At 28.6% G+C, this 6031-nt stretch overlaps 1 protein-coding gene across 2 annotated transcripts in view; it reads left to right on the top strand.

Annotated features, from left to right (window-relative positions):
* The first annotated feature begins 1443 nt into the window (after positions 1-1443).
* Positions 1444-6031, top strand: part of LOC107453385 (calcitonin gene-related peptide type 1 receptor) — a 397139-nt gene continuing 392551 nt past the window's right edge. For both annotated transcript variants that reach the window (XM_071177835.1, XM_071177833.1), the window contains exon 1: positions 1444-1767. The gene's annotated coding sequence lies outside the window, so the exon portion shown is untranslated. The remainder of the gene's footprint in view (positions 1768-6031) is intronic.

The raw sequence follows: 6031 nt of genomic DNA, 5'->3' as shown, positions 1-6031 counted from the left end.
ATTTATACAAAGGCATTCGCTTTGTAAAGTTATTAAAACAGAAAAAAATCAAAAATTTAATTTTTACTACCAGGTTAGGATAGTCTGGTTGGTAGGGCGTGGAACTTTCAGTTCGCAATTTATTAATTAGTATTTCATAATAATTAACTAGCTCGAATTAAGTTAAAACATATATAATTCGCATTTCCTCCTAATTTTAGTGCAAATATAATAAATCATTTAATGTAGAATATAATTATTTTAGAAGTTTTGGTTTGGAGTCAAATACCTTAATAAATCCCTAATTGAAATTTAATAATAAGAAACAAGTATACTTTATAATTCGAATCCAGTCGGCCGAAGAATCCCATTGTTGTAAATGGTGACTGGTGCAAGCTAATTATGTCGGGTCATAAAGTCCTCCATGTTCCCATAACAAATTATACTTCTGGGGGATTGGAGATTGATCGTTCTCTAGTTCAGGTCAAAATTGCGATCTGTGGATGAATAAATGGATGTATGAATGGATGTATGAATGGGTCCGTCTTATAAACGGGTGTGACGCATAGGTGGGACAGAAGTCGAATACCTGGCCAGAAAGAGTGCCACTGGAAAACAAGAACAATCGCATCCCCAATGGTCTACGTCAGTGTTTCTCAAACTTATGACTTTTGTGTACCCTTTCTAAATTTTTCGTAAAGCTGTGCACCACTAATAAAAAAAATGAATGCATTTTTTACTATAAAAAATGCACAAAATTTAAAAATCACAACTGGCTGTTGACACCACTAATTATTAACTGTTAACCGCAAAAAATAGCCACTAGAAAAATACGTAATCGTAAATTTTCATGGCTTGCTTTGTTTTTAAATAAAAACGTTTCAAATTTTCGTTTGTTGCAAGATATTTCGCATAAGAACGCGTACCCCGGCTAAACTGTCCCCGTACCCCTGGGGGTACGCGTATCACACTTTGGGAAACACTGGCTTACGCCAACAACAACAATAATTCTTACAACCAGTAACCTCATGAATATAACCTATTTTTCTCAACCCACTTCGAATATTTAAGAGTAGATTTTTAAATCATATTCATTGTTCAGTAACATGGGAAAAAAAACTTAAAATTTAATCATAAAGAAAGCAACTATAAGATCTTCTTTCGAGAAATAAAACAAGGAATTCGTTTCGCAGATAAAATTAAGTAACTTCCCTTTAAATAAAAAGTAACACCTCCTCTAACTTCATATATTTCTGAAGTCATGGCTAGTATTAAAGTGATCCCACCTTTCCGTCCGTAACCTCATGAATATAACCCATTTATCACAGCCCACTTCGCTTAGAAAATCACCGACCGACCCCCTCCAACCAGTTGCTCCATGATCGTTTGCCACCCTTCCATCGCCCGCGCCTGCTCCCTACAATGTCACGTGAAAAGCCGGAGATTCCAGACACCCGCTGCTTCTTCAGTGTTGCTTTTGAGTTCTAGTGGAGAGGCGGTCTTTCTACTTTTTCTTGTCTTTCTTTAATAATGAAAAAAGAGATAAATTAATTGCCGTTCATAAAGTGTGAGAAAGAGATGTTATAGAAATTTGGAAGAGGAGTTGAAAAAATTGTTTTGATTTTTTTTTGTTCTTTTTTTTTCGTTTTAGTTGTGTTGTGAAAAGATTGTTTTATTTTGTTGCCTTTTGATTGGCTTTGGGATTAAAAAAAACTTTTTTTGTTTGTTTTTTTGGTGATTTTTGAATTTGTAATTCGACAAGTGCTGAGATCTGTATAGGAATTGAAAGTGAGTAGTTTTCTTGTTTTGATTAGAAATGCTTTTTTTTAAAATTTCTTTCATGGTAGTGTTATAATTTTTGTGATAATGCCTCAAATATTTTATCTTATTCGTAATGACATGATAATTATTTGTTTTTGTAGCTATTAATATTTTTTTTCAAATTTTCAATTAAGAAAATAGTTTAAACGGAAATGCTATAAAGCAGATGATTTTAAAATAGTAAAGGGGAAATGTGGTTGTAAGTTTGCTTCGTAGAATAATTTATGTTAAAATAAATAAATTCTCTTTAATAAGTGTGTTTTCTAACCAAATGCTATTGTTTAGCAAAATAATTTACGAAAATCTGAGATCAAAATTAAGTAAATGGAACAATTTAGAACTTTAACTTTGAATAAGCTGCTCATTTTCTTCAAAAGATCACAAAATATTTGGAATACCTCTTCTAAAATAATTTATCTTCCGTAATTTAACTTTGTGCATTTATTTTATAAAATGTTTTAATCTGTTAAAAACAATCTAAACTCCTTAGACAGTTTTCCAAAACCATGGTTCTTTCAAAATAGATTTATTTGATTTTATTAAAGGATTTAAAAAATGCAAAGAACTAAACAAGCATTGCTTTAAAGCTCGAATTAAATTAAACATATATAGTTTGCATTTCCCCCTAATTTTATTGCAAGTTTAACAAATTATTTAATTCCGAATATAATTATTTTAAGATTCTTGATTTAGAGTCAAATATTTTAATAAATTCCTAATTGAAAATTGACAATAAGAAACAAATATACTCTATGATTTCAATATAATACAATAATTACAAAATATATATTAATCGTTGAATTTTTAGTTTAATAAAAATTAAAAACAAAGATCGCGTAAAATGAATGCTAGTAGAGCTGGCTAGTGATCTATTTTTAGAACTAAGTGAATTAAAGCCTTGGAAATTTTAACATTTTAGACAAACTGAGGTAACGTTGCTTTTTATCGTTATTTTTCGTTACATAAAATTAGCAATCGAATATGTTAATGAGAAATTTCGACAAAATAAGAGTTTGAAATTCAGGTTCATGAAATTGTTTTATCAAATACTTATGACGTATTTTATGCCATAATTTCTTTGATTTATTTGTTATTTATTGACTGCAATGTGTATAGGATTACAGTTCCGAGAAAACGTTTTTCTTATTTATATTTTTGAATTTCTCGGTTTCTTGACTGAATTAAGAATTTAAAAGAGATATACGCAGATTGAATAGTTGAGAGGTTTAACCAATTTTAAGTTTCTAATTTTAAAATTTTAATTTCCTTTTTTGTGTAATATATGATGAATAAAGTGTCTCTGACTTTTTTTAACGTTTTTATTAGGACCGAAAATATTATTCAGAAATTGATAAAAATAAGAGTTATAAAAAATTTTTTTTTAATAAAATGTTTATGAAAAATCTATTTTCCGAGATATATTCTTCACAACACTGTAATTTTTTTTCAATATAATACGTAATGAATTGTATTGTCTAGTAAACAATTTTCTAATTTATTTATTTATTATCATTATTTTTTTTTTGAATTGCACAACTTTTTGATTCAGCTTATTGACGCTTTTGAAAATAAGTTTGTCGTAAATTGAATTTTGAAATGTCGTTAGTCAATTTTTTGATTTTAATGTTAATAAAAAATTTAATAATTTTTCTTTGTAATGTAAAAAAAGTGCTTCGTAATATTAAATTGCTCCCAGATTAAGATAAATAAAACATTTATAGAAGTATATACCAAAGTATATCGCTCATGGGCTGCAATAGCGGCACAACTCAAAAAATCAAGTTTTGAGATAAGTGGGTTTAAAAGTTTCATTGCTAAGCAAAATGCATAAGAAATGCTTTAGTTTGCTCAAACGAAGATTACCTTCAAGTTGAATTATGAGTTGTGCTAGTACTGTTGCTGAAAGAATGTGTATTTTCATATTTACACCTGTTTTGATTCCAAAACGCTTGTTTTTTGAGTTGTGCCAGTATTGCAGCCCATGAGCGATACAGTTATACCACGTTTTACATAATTTATTTTGTCCATAATATTTTATAAAGTCAAAAAAATCTGACATTACTTTTTATTTGTGTATTTCAAGTCTTTAAATATTTGAGGCTTCCAAAAATTATTAAAGGTTCTTATACATATTTTGTATTAAGAAAAGAAATAAAACAATACTCTATTTGAAATTACTGACTCCAACCAATGACTTTAGTTCGAAAACTTTTATCTCTATCGTATAGCAACTAAGCTTGAAATTTTGCTCCAGTAACATCTAATAAGAAAAAAGCACAAAATCCTGCTATTTTAATAATTTACTTAGAAACAATGAATTGATTAAAAAAAAACACCTCAGATATATTAAATGTTCCTTAATAGAATTTAAATTTGAAAACATGACTTTTTCCTATTTCATTTAAGAATTTCTCATTTAACGAATTCTGATTGAGAATTCCATTGATTATAATTTTTTAAAAAAGTAATTTGTTGAAATTTTTTTTTTAAATTCGTGTTGCAATAATTAACAAGTTAGGATTGCTGCATGGGAAAAAAAAAACTCGTGACCAGAAATTAAGCACTACTCATTAAACAGAAAAGACATTTTGTCGTTCACGTCTGCATAATTGTGAGTAGAAAATCACTTTACGAATTGGTAGTTTATGATTTTCGAATAAGTGATGTAAAACTCAATCTCCTAGCAATAGAATCTAATTTGTTACATTGCAATAACAGTTTGAATAATTGCCATAATGACTTGACAGTTGAATATAACTGTTTGAATAGTTGCCATAACAAATTGACAGCTGAATACTAAATAGTTGCTATAAGAAACTGAAAAAAGAATATTAATAGTTAAAATAGTTGCCATGACGGATTGACAGTTGAATATAACAGTTTAAAAGATGCTTGATTTTTCGTCATTTTCTAAAAACAAAATCTTAACTTTTTCAGAGTTTCGGTAAAAATTTATGTCTTTTGTAAGAAAAAAATAAAATGATTTCGAAGTTTGCTGTAAAAGTTGTTTTAATTTTTTTTTCCTTCGTGTACCACCTACATGCCAAAATTATCGGGTACCACTCCTATAAAATCTCTTTCAAGCCTTAATTGAGTTTCCCAAATTTGCAGTTTCATGTAATAACTAACTAAGAAATATTTATAAATATTTATGATACGTTTATCAACAATCTAAATTGTTACGAAAGTCATTTAAACATTTTTTGTCGAACACATAAAACCTCAAATGGGATTCACGTAAGAAATATTCTTCTTAGTTTAACTAAGACTCGCACAAAGCTTCAATTTTCATGTAGTTTTTTGCATTTATATACATTAAAACTGCTAAAAAAATTCAGCTAGTTTAAGCAGCTTACTAGTCATTAAATAAATCGGATATTGAGATTGTGCAGACAATGCTAAATGTTTTTTTCTCAATTCCATTTTCCTCAAATCCTTACTTTTTAAAAGCTGTTTTCAAGAAAGAATCATTCTACATATCAATGGTTAAGTCTTAGACTTGTTTATGCAGTAAAAATCCAAAAGTTTTAATCCGTTAATTTTTAAAAAAATATCGGGTGTTTAGTTTGCGTTTTAAAGGTGATCTTTGAAAAAATCACCAGCGGCGCACATGCTATTTACCTGATTTATGACATTGCTTAACACGTCATTTGATTTTTAACGACAAATTTTAAAGTATATTTAAAAATGAGATGTCGAGAAATTTTTAAAATATATTTAATGAATAATAAAGCATTACCTCACCAGACCAGTGTGGGAGATAAGAATAATAGAGGTTAATGCTCTCCAGTTTCGTGACTAACGGCATTAGTGTGGCAATCTGCTCTAAATAAGTCTAATTAATCTCTGGTCTAAACTATGATCTTTCCTGCCAAGCTAATACCCATCTATATGAAGCTGAGTGAGCTTCAAGCTGCCACTGAGGAGTGAGCATTAGTCCTTTACTGTGTCATATATATTTTTGGATTTCGTAAATTTAGAAAAAATTTATATCTATACTATTTGAAACAAGGTAAAAGTGTATATATATACTGTTTTTAAGTGTTATTTTTACTTATTGTGTTCTATTTTATTTGCTATAAAGTTTGGTTAAAAAAATTTTTTGAGTGCTCCTCACACTATTGTATTAATATATTTTGCTTTGGCTATATTGATACAATATCAGAAAGCACTCTTTTTTGCGGATATAATCGTGTGGGCTGATGAAAAGATTATATCTTTTATTTTCCGG

Source organism: Parasteatoda tepidariorum, chromosome 2 (assembly GCF_043381705.1).
Source record: "Parasteatoda tepidariorum isolate YZ-2023 chromosome 2, CAS_Ptep_4.0, whole genome shotgun sequence".
NCBI classification, from domain to species: Eukaryota; Metazoa; Arthropoda; class Arachnida; order Araneae; family Theridiidae; genus Parasteatoda; species Parasteatoda tepidariorum.
Note: the sequence above shows the minus strand (reverse complement) of the source record. Positions and strands in the feature narration are given on the sequence as shown.